Raw genomic sequence first — 13079 nt, 5'->3', positions numbered from 1 at the left:
AACCTACACAAACTACTCTAAAAATAGATCACATAATGTGACAAAAACCAAATATTAACAAATTAAGAAAAAACAGACTAATTCCTTTTATTCTATTTGGCCACAATAGTATATAAGTTAAAATTAACAACAAATGAATATCTCAAAATACTTAAATCTACAGAGATTAAAAGAACTTTACTGAGTATTGAACACACCAAAAAAGAAATCAAGAAAGAAATAAGAATTTCCTGAAATGAAACTTAAATGGAGGTGAAAACACTACATAGCAAAATTTCTGGGACACATTAAAAACAGTTCTAAGAGGGGCTTTGTAGTTCTAAGAGTCTACATTAAAAAAACCAAAAGATATCAAACAAAAAGCTTAAAGATGTAATTCAAATACTTCAAATATGAAAACCTAGAACAAACCAAACAAGATCCAGTAGACAGTGCATATTAATAAAAATCAGTGTAGAAATTAATAAATTATTAACACAAAGGAAAAAATCTATAAGCTGGTTCTTTGAGCTTATATACAAGACTGACACATTGGCCCAATCAACCAAAATAAGAAAAAGGAGGATGAAATTTGCAGAATCAAAAAACAGACATGAAAGAAACTCAGAATGTTATGAGAACCTTCAAGATATAATCTCCACTAAGTTAGAAAATCTAAAACAAATGGACAGCAATCTATGTTTTTCTAAACCACCAAAAATAAACCAGGAAGAATAACAACCTCAGCAGATCTGTAACAAAAGAGGAGAATGACGCTACTAAAAATCCATCTGAGTGCAATTAAACAAGATCCAGAGGAATTCACAGCAGAAGTCTCTCAGGCATTCAAAGACAATTTACAACTGATATCTCTATTCAAAAATACAAACAGAAGGAGCATTTCCAAGTTGCTTCTATGAATCTAGAATTACATAATATTTAAACCAGGTAAAGACAGAGAAGGAGGAGGAAAAGGAGGAAAAGCAAAAAGGAAGACAAAGGAGAAGATGACAATGGCTATTGACTAGTATCCCTGATTGGACATGCAAAAAAAATCTTAAATAAAACACTTGAAAATGAGTACTGGAATATATCAGTAGATCATGGACCATGACTTTATCCAAAGACTCAACATACCTAAGTTAATAAATGCAATAAATCCTATAAATGGACAAACTCAAAATTAACATGCAGAAAAGTGTTTCTCAAATGAAGAGGGAAAATAGCTTTTAAAAAATCTCAAAAAGTATTTGATATCCTTAGAATTTGGAAACATTAAATAAAACTTAGGTTTCATGTTAGCCCTTTTAGAATATTGTCAGTTCTTGTACTTCACCACATAGTCCCTGAACCAGAACCTTCATGTACGGGACAAAACTCGCATGAATGTACATAATAGTTGGACAATTTCTTATTTGCTTGGGGAAGCCTTCAGTCCTTCAGTTCACATTTTCATCCATGTAGAAAGGCGAGTACACAATCAGTTCGGTGTCTCCAGTGTTATGATATTCTGAATTCATTTATAAGCAGGGTTTCCAGAAAGACAAGTAAGGTAAAGCCACCTGATTCATCACTTTTGTCTGCTTCTTTCATGGCCTTGTTTCTCTCTTTACAATGATTCCATAACTGGTTGACCTTGTCACCTCATCAAAAGTTAAAAAAAAATATTCTTTGCATATTATTTCAAGAAAATGTCTAGTAAAAGCTAGACACCAGTTGAGGTACAAGACCCCAAAGCCAAGCTTATAACTCCAGTTTCCTAAATGCCTAATATAAAACATATAATGGGCCAGGTGTGGTAGTTCATGCATTTTATTTCAGCAATAGGGAGGTAAAGGCAGGTGGATATCTATGAGTTTGAGATGAGAGAGTTCCAAGTCAGTCAAGACTGCACAGTGAGACCCTGTCACAATAAAATAACCAAAAACCACATGTTGTCATATTGGTTAAACAACTTGGCATTGATGAATTTGAAATTACTAACAATTTTATTGTACCATATTAATATTTTAGAAGAGAAAAAATGTTGATATTTGAAAGAAAAATCAATTGTTGGTACACATATTTAAATTGACTCTACACTGATTGATAAATATTATTATTAATTCACAAAAATATTTTGCACAATGTTAAGAATTATTTAGTATGAAATAGTATTATAAACTAGGAAAATAAACATACCTTCTTATAAACAGAAGCCTTGATGAATAGTAAATGTTTAATGGAAATGTCAGCTGTAAAATATTTACTGAAGTCCTGCAGTACATGTACTCAGATTAATAAATTAGGTGGTGGTTTAAAACTAATTCAATAATATATTGAAAAGCTTTAAAATCGATGAAGTCCTATACCAACTTATTATGTCACTTCATCAGAGTCTAATTATCGATTATTGCTTTAATATTTGTTGAAATCTTGGGACAAACACTCCCAAGCCCCCATTAGAAATGACACACATAATTATTAGCAGATGATTGATGATGCAATTTCCTGGCACAAAACACCCACTTAAGGCAGACTAAAGGTTCTGTTCAGGGTAATGGTAAGTGGTTTTTGAACCCTGGTATGTGTCAAAATAACCGCAGGATATGTTGACTTGACATTTAATGAATGTTTAATGATGGATGAACATGTGAAGGAATTCAGATTTGTGCTCCTGACTGATGACCAAGGTGAGTTCTCCACTGTACATTTGAATAAAGACACATTAAATTTGACCAGCAGAGTTGATTCAATAGTTTTTAAACACTAAACACAATAACCAGTCCAATGTATCGGCAATCCACTATTTGGGATATGGAGTGATTTGTGTGGAACTGTGAACTAATAGCTTCTCTGGCACAAGCCTTCAGATTCTAAAATAATCTGTTTACCCACATCAGGCTGACATCCAATTTAAGTTTCAACAGAAGCACATTAGAGAAAATGCGTGTTTCTTGAAGAATTGTTTTCCTAAATGTGTTTTGCAGTGTGATATTTACATTGCTGTCTGTGCTCATTATGGGTTGCATTGATTATAAAGCAGGAGTGAGAGCATAATGGTGGTATATTTGTCCATAGGACCATAGAATAATGAGGCAGTCTGGCTTACATCAGTGTGTCTTGATTGGCTAAAACAAAAAAAATATAAACATAAATAAACATAAAATTAAAATCAACTTTTCCATTCCTGATTAATGACATTTCCTCCCCCACAAAATAAAAAGGTCATTGTAGGAGTTTTTACTCATAAAATAACTAAATAAGACTGGTAAAATAATATGATCATTAAAATTTTCTTAAGTGGTATTGTATATCTGATCTGAAATCCATGGCTGTGGAGATCATAGGCCCTAGTTGGGGACTGAATATTGTTGTTTAGCAAATTGGCAGCATTAAGCTGCCCTTTAAATGTTTATGTTTATACCCAGAGGCAGAAGCTACTCCTAGCTTTAATCAGAGAAGCTACACTTTCCAGTGAATGGCAATGAATACAGAGACTGATGGCTGCTGAGAAAAAAGTGGTAGGCGAGTCAACATTCTATTATATTCTATATGCAAATAATAAAAATAAAGCTTAAAATATAAAAAGTCTTTGCCTTTGCCTCTACCTTTTCCTCTATCCCTTTTTAAAGTTTCCGGTTTTATTCTATGCTATTTGATAGACACAGAGTTACCTTTTGTACATGATAAAATAAGGTTAATTTCAGTCTTCAATATACATATACCTTGTATCAAGCAGAACTTTTAGGAAGATACTGTATTTGGTTCAGTGTGTCAAAACTGATTCTGAAGTTATATAAAGTTATATATTACTCCTCTATTCTATTCCATTGATCTATATTCTGATTTCTGTGGGTTATCCTCCCCACCCCACGCACAAAACTTATTCCATTGCTATGGATCTGTAGTATAGTTTGAAATCAAGAATTTCATTTTTAGCATTGATCTTTTTGCTAAACATTATTTTAACTAGTCAATGACTTTTAATTCTTTTGAGAATTTCATATGTGAATACTCTATCTACATATTGCCATCCCACACTCTTAGTCTTTTCCCATGCCTCTCCCACTCCCTCAAAACCTCATGACCTCTTCTTGTGTATATATGATGCTTCCCATGATGCTATGAAGCTAAAGTTTGTCGTGCGAAATCCCTCATTCCAGGAATGGGAGACCTCCCTTTGAATCATGATTAGGAAGAGGATTTCAAGAGACACCCCAAACAGTATAGGCTATTGCCACTGCCCTTAGTTACCTGTAGGACTTGAAATATATTTTGCAGTAGATGGAGACCATCACAAAAATCCACAGATGGTCAAAACACAGAGAACAACTATCTATGCTTTACCTGTTTTAAAATGATACAGCTACAATACAACCACTACAACTTAAGACTCATGGAACATCACAAAAGAAATGACAGAAAGATCATAATACTCAGAAGACCAGGAGTTTTGCTACCAGATAGTGTCTTCTGTGTATGACAGGGAGTCACACGTATGAAATATTACCCAGGAAGTTTTACATTTACATATGAAAATTAAGGTATTTTTCTATTTCTCAGGAGGGGGATGTACAGAGAATTGAATTGGGATTGCACTGAATTTGTTTGGTACAAAGAGAGGAGACATTAGGGGAGGCTAACCAAAGAAGTTTGGAAGCATACAAATAATTAGTATTTTCAGACATACATGAAGTTGAGCCACCAACAGAATGGTGTTATTTCAGTAAAAACTACTCACTGGGATAAACAGTGATAACAAATGCTCTCCCAAGTTAGCCTGTTCAAATATGGCACAATCTGATGCAGAGATGAGTTGAGCTGACTTAAGATAAGATGTTAGTAATCCATTATTACAAAACAGAAACCAAATCATTTTTAACAGAAGGCAGCATGTGCAATTGGATAAATAAATATCTTGTCACAGACAAATAACAAGAAAAAATGAGCAAAGCAAATATTTTAGACAATATTTACACTAAACAATTATTTCTGCACAATGTCTTCCAAATTTCACTAGCAAGCCAGGAATGCTTGTTTGTTAGAAAGAAGCATGTATTGTTCCTCATTGGAAGGTAAGTTTCAAGCATAAAGTGATTAGTAGGACTGCAATGTTACTAATACCCATTGCAACTACATCTTCTGTCTTTGCCCTGTATGAGTTCACATTATAGACAAAGCAGCAGGTTCATACATGACAACAAAATAATTACATCAAATATGTTTATTCTGTTTTCAACAGAGCTTCTGCTCTGGTAAGAGTTTTCCACATGGATTTCCTTGATTAGTCTATCCTCAGAGTAATATATTTTCAGTGTTCCTGATGGAATTCTGGCCACCTCTGGTGTGGTGAGCATGGCTCTGAAGGCCTTGTCCTTCTCCCGCATTCTCTCTACCTTGCTAAAAAAAAAATACAAAAACAAAAACATTAGATTACATTTCTAAAGCTAGCCACTAAGGATTATTGCCTTGTTTGGCTATTATTTCCTCCTGAGGCTGACGACCAAGGACCAGTTATCAAAGTATTAAAGTCCAGCAATTAGGTCCACCTAATTAGCATACCCAGTAAAAATATACTACCACATCCTAGCCCATTCTAACACAGAACTCTGCTTTTCTCTCTCCTTAAAAATTACACATGCAAAGTCATTTGCTGCTTTTTTTTCTGCTGAGTCAGAAGGCAGCCACTTTAACTTTTCTTCCCTGCTTAATAAAGGATCTCTCTATAAGAACAGGTGGTTGGGCGTGGGGGTCTTGGAGGGTCTGCTATTCAGTGGTAGGTGGGCCTTCCGTTCCTAGTTTCCAAATATCATTCCCAAGAGCTTATGTACTAAGTGAATTGCTTTTAGTATAAGTTAATCTTTCTCTTCAAACACATTTTAAGAAACACATATTTGAAAACATGATGCTTGCATGTGTTGTATATGTTATATGTAACATATATGGCCTATTTATATGTATTACATACACACAGAGATACTTTTGACAGCATCAGTCAGTCATTCATGTCAATGCAACAGACCAATTTTTACTTGCCCCAGTGGCACATTGAGTATTTGCTGACTGAATTTTACTGACATGAATTATAAACTCCTTCCCTGAGGTGGGTATGTTGTGCTCTTAGCCACAGATTTAACTGTCCACATCTCTATCAAGCTGAGTTTGCAAATTAGAGTTATTTTTAACAATCATTAAATTTTTCTGCAAATTAGCCTCAGAATCTTGTTATCCTATTGAAACAGCAGAAACAACAATTTTATCACATGAAATACTGGCATAGATATCTTCAGTTTACTTTGGTCTGGCCTGGATTACTGAGTTCTGGCAAATAATCATATATAATGTTAGGCATAAATTTCTGCATTTTCCTCCATTAGAAAGAAAAGAAAACTCACAAGTTGACATTAAGCTTCCAAACTTTAAGAAAGCCTTGCTCATCTGGATGAAGAGTTAAAAAGCACAGTAAGTTGCTGTTAAATCCCATTTTTCTCCTAGTGCATCCAGTAGTTGAAGAAAAGGTATCATCTAGTATATGATATTTACTTATGGGAATAGTTTTTAAAGTAAGTCTTGAAGTGATGAAAGAAATTTTCATATCAAAAAAGAGTGCCTTGCACAGATGAGAGAAAGTTCCAAACTAGACATTTCTTTAAATAATAAAAGTGAAAAGAAAAAAAAATCGGCGTAGGAGGAAAACAGATGAGAAGAGTGGATGCTGTTTGAAACTAAGGAACACAAAGCATTTCTCCTTCTGGAGCTCAGTAGCACACTGCATTCAGCACTGTAATTGAAGACTTATCCATTTAACATGGTTTTGAATTAACACTGCATGTGGATTTAAGTTCTACCACTGACAGGCATTTCGCGTGAGCATAAAGAATGGCGTTTCAAAAGCCAAGCACATAAAAAGGCATACTGTGCAATCTCACTCACAATAGAATCTACAGAAGGTTGCTGTATCCAGAGCTTTTTACAGACACCCTGGAGGGAAGGGGAAGGGGTGGGGAGATGAACAACAGCTAGGAAGCTACAATCAGACCAGAACAAGAAGTTTGGGTCTGTAACAATAAACTAAGGGTGAAGAAAGGGGATTGGATAGGGGGTTGGTGGGGGCAGGGGAGGAGGAGAGGGAGTGGGAACTGGGGTTGACATGTAAAACAAGCTTGTTTCTAAATTAAATTTAAAAAAGGAAAAAAGAGAATTTCAAATGTTTCCACCATGAAGCATGATTAATGTTTGAAGAAGGGTTTACCTTGATTTAAATATTGCACAGTGGAAACACACACTGCAGCATCGCATAGTGGCAACGGCTCTTGTTTCTATGTATTACTTAAATATAAGTACACTGAAATTTTACTGTATAATGACACTGAGTAGGGATATGCACAGCCCCTGTGTGAAAGGTCCTCCATTACACTCTTTGCACATCAAACTACAATTAATTCTCTCAATAGTCATTTGAATTTACAACTTAATATTGAAGCAGTTAAGGAGTGGGAAGGATTAAAGGGATATCTCAATTATGGGATAAAGACTTTTAACATCTATGTATGCGCATATCTGTGTATGCATGCGTCATGATACACTTACAGAGGTCAGAGGATAACTTGTTGGGGTCAGTTCTCTCCTTCTGCCATGTGAGTTCCAGGTATCCAACTTGGTATTCACACTTGGATGCAAGTATCTTTACGTACTGAGTCATTTTATCAGGCCAGGGCCCACTTTAAGATGTTTTAATTGTGATTTGAGTATGCTTAGGCTCATTAAATGTCCTCTGTTCTCCAGTGGGATCAGCTTTTATGTGTGCTGGATCACCAGTTCATATTCTTGAAACTTGCTTCTAATCCTATTCCTGGGTCTGTCAAACATTCTATGAAGTGCCAGGAAATAATCTCCTGAAAAACAGGTACTACTGATTTTAAAGAGGGACCAAAGCTTAATTTCTTCCTCCTGCTTAGCAATTTATTTAACTATATTTTATATACTATTACTTATTCTTTGAAAGATTCAAATATTTATACAAAGTAAATTAATCATATCCATCCAACTAGTGCTCCAACCCAATTTCTCTAAGAACATCAGGTCTTTTTCTTTTATTATTCTTATTAATAACCCACTGAGTTTAATTCACATTGCTTGTGTGCTCATGAACGAATGGTTATCGGCTACCCACTGGGTCATAAGAAGCCTACTTAAGGCCACATTACAAAGGGTAGTGATTTTCAGCACCTCCAATATGCTTGCTGGAATTCTGATAGGCTTGATCCTGTCCCAGTCCTACCAAGACAACATCTGCTGGGAGTTGATGCATGCATGGACATGTCATTTCCAAAAATATGCATTTCAAAGCTCTCTTCCCCATGTAATTACTCATATTTTTTCTGCCTTTTCTTAGTTACTTGGGCCTTAATTTTTAAATGGTATATCATTTTAGAATCACTCATTTTCAATTAAATATATTTCAAATTGCACAATTGTTCCTTATCTCAATGAAGAAATATTTTAGACTGTTGTTTTGTCATTGAGGAAACAATTATTAACTACAGGTGTGCTGTTTTCATTAACAAAAATTGTTTTATTATCAAGATAAATTTAAGTTTAGACTATATAGTATTGAATACATAAAACCCAGAACTCTCAATAATAATACTATGCTATTATGACTTAAAAGGTGACTTGGATTAGCTGTTTCCAACCTGTATGTTTTAAAGGAAATGTCAATTTAAGTGGCTGCTGTTTACCGATGATGGTCTATACTTCTGAAGTTGTTCAAAATTTTATAATGAAATTAATTTTAAAAATACTTCAATGCTTCTCACGGCAGGTTGCATTGTAATACCAATAACCACTGTTTGTTTCCACTAGAAGACCAACACATCAATCATCTGGTGTCAGAGATTTGGCATGTCTCACACCATCACATTCTTCCAAACTGCTCTTTGTTCATTTTGCTCCCAAGACACTAAGGTTCTCCTGGTTCAACCCATGTGTTAGACAAATGAAGGGCAACCAGTGGCTGAAGAAGGCTAGCAAAAGGGTGACACATTATCTCTGTCCAATTCCTTCTCTCCCCCAGGAAGAAGCTGGGAGCCCACTCTATTTCAAGCTAGAGAAGGAAGCTATGCAAAATCCTTTGTGCTTATTCATACTGTACTCCTTTGAGTATTTTTCATGCTTTATTCATCTTTTCTCACCCACAAATCTCTAGCTGATGCTGGGTGCAGCTGGCACTCAGTGCTAGATGGGCCAGAGGTATGTATGTCTTACAGCACTAACAGATTAGTGGCAGGAATACATTGAAGTCCATTTCCTAGGAAAATTGAAAGTCTGCTTGGATTATGTGCACTCAGTATTTTCTGGCTGCTGTGGTAAAATAACCTGACTGAAGTAGCTTAATGGGGCATAGGTCTATTTTGGCTCACAGTTCCCAGTTCTAGGGTAGAGTATATGACCTATAAAATAAAAACAAGATGTATTCCTCCAAATATGATTGTGAATAAACATTCACATTAAAGAGAAATATTTGGGTGCCATAATAAAGGATGGCTGTGTAGAAACACGACCAAAACTGAATCGAGAAAACACCTAATCTTGTACCTCCATTGCCAACATCTGGGACTCATGATGGAGTTTTCTCAACTTCACAGGCTTGGGTAGCTCCCACGCCCCTATCTTGGCTTACAGCAGACATGGCCTATCTCTTATCAAGGTTCCAGTGCATATTCACAACTTTCCTTGGTTATAAATGTGGAGATTTCCATTTGCCACACTTTGGCTGCCTTCAAAACTCTCTGGAGCCATAAGGCAAGACTGTGACCTCTTCAACACTATCTTTCCTGACTGCAAAACCAGCACTGTTCTGACGATGGTAAAAAGTTCTGCTAATAGCTTATGATGAATTTGACCCCTTTAGACAACAATTGTACCAAGCACAGTGTGAAACAATTTTCTGAGCAGTTGGTGTCCAGGAACAGAGAACTCTGGGCAATGGAATTTTTGTTCAGACTCTCTCCTTATAATATGTTTATATTTTCACTGTTTCGAGCTTTTGGAGGGTGGAGTCATACTCTTGGGGCATGAGGTTTGGCTTTAATGACTGCAGCCTGTTTTTCAGTGTGGACCTATGCAACTTTAAAACTTGAAGTTCTGTGCCTTGACAAACAGCACATTCTTAATATTTTCTGTTCTTTTTGTTCTCTGTATCTCTCTTTCTCTGTTTCTGTCTGTGTGTGTGTCCCTCTCTGTCTCTCTGTGTGTCTCTCTCTGTCTATGTCTCTTTGTGTCTCTGTCTCTCTCTGTGTGTGTCTCTGTGTCTCTGTCTCCTCTCTCTCTCTCTCTCTCTCTCTCTCTCTCTCTCTCTCTCTCTCTCTCTCTCTCTCTCTCTCTCTCTGAACATGAATACAGGTAAGTCATGGTATGGCAACATAAATGCTGTCCTATCATGAAATTTCTTCTACCAAATTCACCCATTACCTTTAAGTTCAACCTCACTCAGTCCCAAGGCTTGGAGTTGCCAGAACAAAATGCAAATGTTCTCCAGTACAATTCCTGAAAGAGTCCTTATTACTCTGTGAAACCTTGTGAGATGTTCCTCCACTGTCTATACTTTTGTTTTCCAAGCTCCTACTTGAATGACCCATTAAACTCTGCCTTTTCTAAAACAAAGTTCCAAATGCTTCCACATTCCTTTCATAAACTAGTTCCCCAAAGCAAAAAAAAAAAAAAAGATCTACATGGTCATGTTTTCCATAGCAACAGCTTTATTTCTCACTACAAATTTTTGGTGTGGTATTTTCCTGTTTCTGAAATGAGGCAGTCTCACAAAACCTAAAGAAGAGCTAGTTCATTTAGGCTCACCATTCCCAGATGCAGCCCATGATGACAGAGAAGTCATATATAGATGGTGGTGTGAATTGGAGGTGAAATTGCACCAAGTCTGGAAGCAGAATGTGGTGAATGCTAGTGTTCAGCTCACATTCTCCTGTGTGGGCAGTGTGGGGCCAAGGACAAGGAATGACTCTGCTCACAGCTCCTCCATCTCATTTAGTCTAGTCTAGATAGGGCTCAGTGGTTTCTCTCCTATTTAGTTCTGAAGCTTGTCAAGTTGACAGTGAATACTAACCATCATACCCTGGAATGATTTCCCCCAGCAGAAGTCATGAGGAACATTGCACATTCTCCTCTAAGGTCCAGGGAGAAGAATAGCAATTGTTTGCTCTCAGGTGTCAGACATATGAAATGCCAGGTATACAGGTTTTTTTTCAGTTAAAAAAAATAAAGAAAGCATCTTCAACTGACAGGTATACAGTTTTAAGAAACATTATACATACTATTTGCAAGAGGAAAATGGCCAAGCTCAGCAGAGAGCTAAATCAGACAGTACTGGACAAGAGATCACAGGATACCTCAGACACCTAAGGACTGACTGACAGACGCTTCCAAGGAGGGAGAGTTCGGTCCCCAGAAACCACAACTCTTTCAAGGAATTAGCTCCAAAGCTAGACTGGTCTTGCTAAGTCCACTCGTGGACAAGGACACAGAACTAATACACTTGATACAAGCCATCAGCTTATGTAAGACCTCATAGTTCCAGTCATTCCTTTGTCTTCTTTACCCATCTTTTTTTTTTCATTACCGGTTCTCCCACTGGACACCTAACTGCTGAGGACCCTTATACCAATGAGTTCAGACCACAGACATCTCAATATTCATATCCGTGCTGTAAATTTATGTGTATACCTAAACTTGTAAAAAGATGTTTGCAGCACATTTTTTTCATAATTGTTCAAACTTAAAAGCAGTCAAGGTATCTTTCAGGAGGTGATTCATAAAGAATATGCAATGTGGATACCCAATGCCTGCCCTAGCCCCTAGCAGGCTACGTACAACGCCACTTCAATGAACAAATATATAATGGAGAGATAGAGAAGATGGAGTAGATGATGCAGATATGGGAGAGAAAGAGAAGTGGAGTGGTTCATACATTGTGGAGAGAGGTGGCATGGATATGCAGAGTGGCAGTGAGGAGCAGGCTAATACCTGGAGCCTGCTGATGTCCTGGGGCCATGCTGCCTTGGATGCCATACTGATCTGAGTGGCCTGTGCTGCCTGCCACTTGATGCCATGAGGATGTCCAGGCCCAGTTGTCAGCAACAGCCATATCTGGGTCCATGGCCCTGCCACAGCCAGAGGCTCTGTTGATGTCCATGGCCTGTGCTGTCAACAAAGGTCAATGGACGTCTGTGGTCTGAGCCGCCACATGAAGTTTTGCTGATATCCCAGCACAAATGTGTAGCTGGCACCACCTCTAGCAGGCTTCAGAAGAGCTGTTCCTTTCCTTCACCAGCTGCAGCACTCCTCAGGAGAGCGAGTCCCACCCCTTGCCTGGGCAGCGTGGGAGAACTGGCCGGCCCTTAAGCGAGGAAGTGTTGGTGGTATGGGTAACAGAGATCTAGTCCTGAGCATATGAGTGAGGGAGAAACCAATCCCACCCCTTGCCAGCTGCAGCAGGCGGGAGAGCTGGTCAAACCCCTCATCTGGACAAACAGGGAGAGCTGGCATCCCAGTCAGGCAGATCAATTCAGCTACCAACCAGGCCTAGATCCAGAGCTTTGGGTTGTCCCATCTCAACATCTACCCCATCTATGAGGTGCTGGAGCTCATACGGGACCAGTCCTGCAGAATCAAAGCTGCAAGATCTCCATGACACAGGGCAACAATAGGGTCCTGATGAAGACCAAGTATTGATAGTGTAGCAGAAACCAAAGGGCTGGATCCTGTCCTCAGTACAATGAACATTTGTATGTAAATCTGTTTGGGCAAAAGGGTATACTGTGTGACACAATGTAACTCAACCTCAGCTTCCATGGTGAAATTTTCTTTTGTTGTATGTTTCTTTTCTTTTGCAGGAGAAATTGTAGGGCAGAAGGCTGATATGGAGAGATGGAATGATAGAGACATGAGTGGATTGGGGTGTAAGATGTGAAATTCACAAACAATTAATAAAAAATTTAAAAATGAAAGGAAAAAATGAATATGTAATTCATCCAGAGTAAATATCATCTGTGCTAAAACAAAGTGCTCCTGTCACATAAATCATGAAAGAAACATCAATGCTT

The 13079-nt window shown here is 37.5% G+C and overlaps 1 long non-coding RNA gene across 1 annotated transcript in view; it reads right to left on the bottom strand.

Annotated features, from left to right (window-relative positions):
* Positions 1 to 5194: 5194 nt before the first annotated feature.
* The window catches only part of LOC121137485, an 83786-nt gene continuing 75901 nt past the window's right edge, over positions 5195 to 13079 (bottom strand). The window contains exon 3 of the long non-coding RNA XR_005874720.1: positions 5195 to 5361. This is a non-coding gene — a long non-coding RNA (uncharacterized LOC121137485). The remainder of the gene's footprint in view (positions 5362 to 13079) is intronic.

The sequence above is a fragment of the Mesocricetus auratus genome, unplaced genomic scaffold (assembly GCF_017639785.1).
Source record: "Mesocricetus auratus isolate SY011 unplaced genomic scaffold, BCM_Maur_2.0 Super-Scaffold_100691, whole genome shotgun sequence".
NCBI classification, from domain to species: domain Eukaryota; kingdom Metazoa; phylum Chordata; class Mammalia; order Rodentia; family Cricetidae; genus Mesocricetus; species Mesocricetus auratus.
The sequence above is the reverse complement of the archived record's forward strand: the minus strand, read 5'-3'. Positions and strand labels throughout refer to the sequence as shown.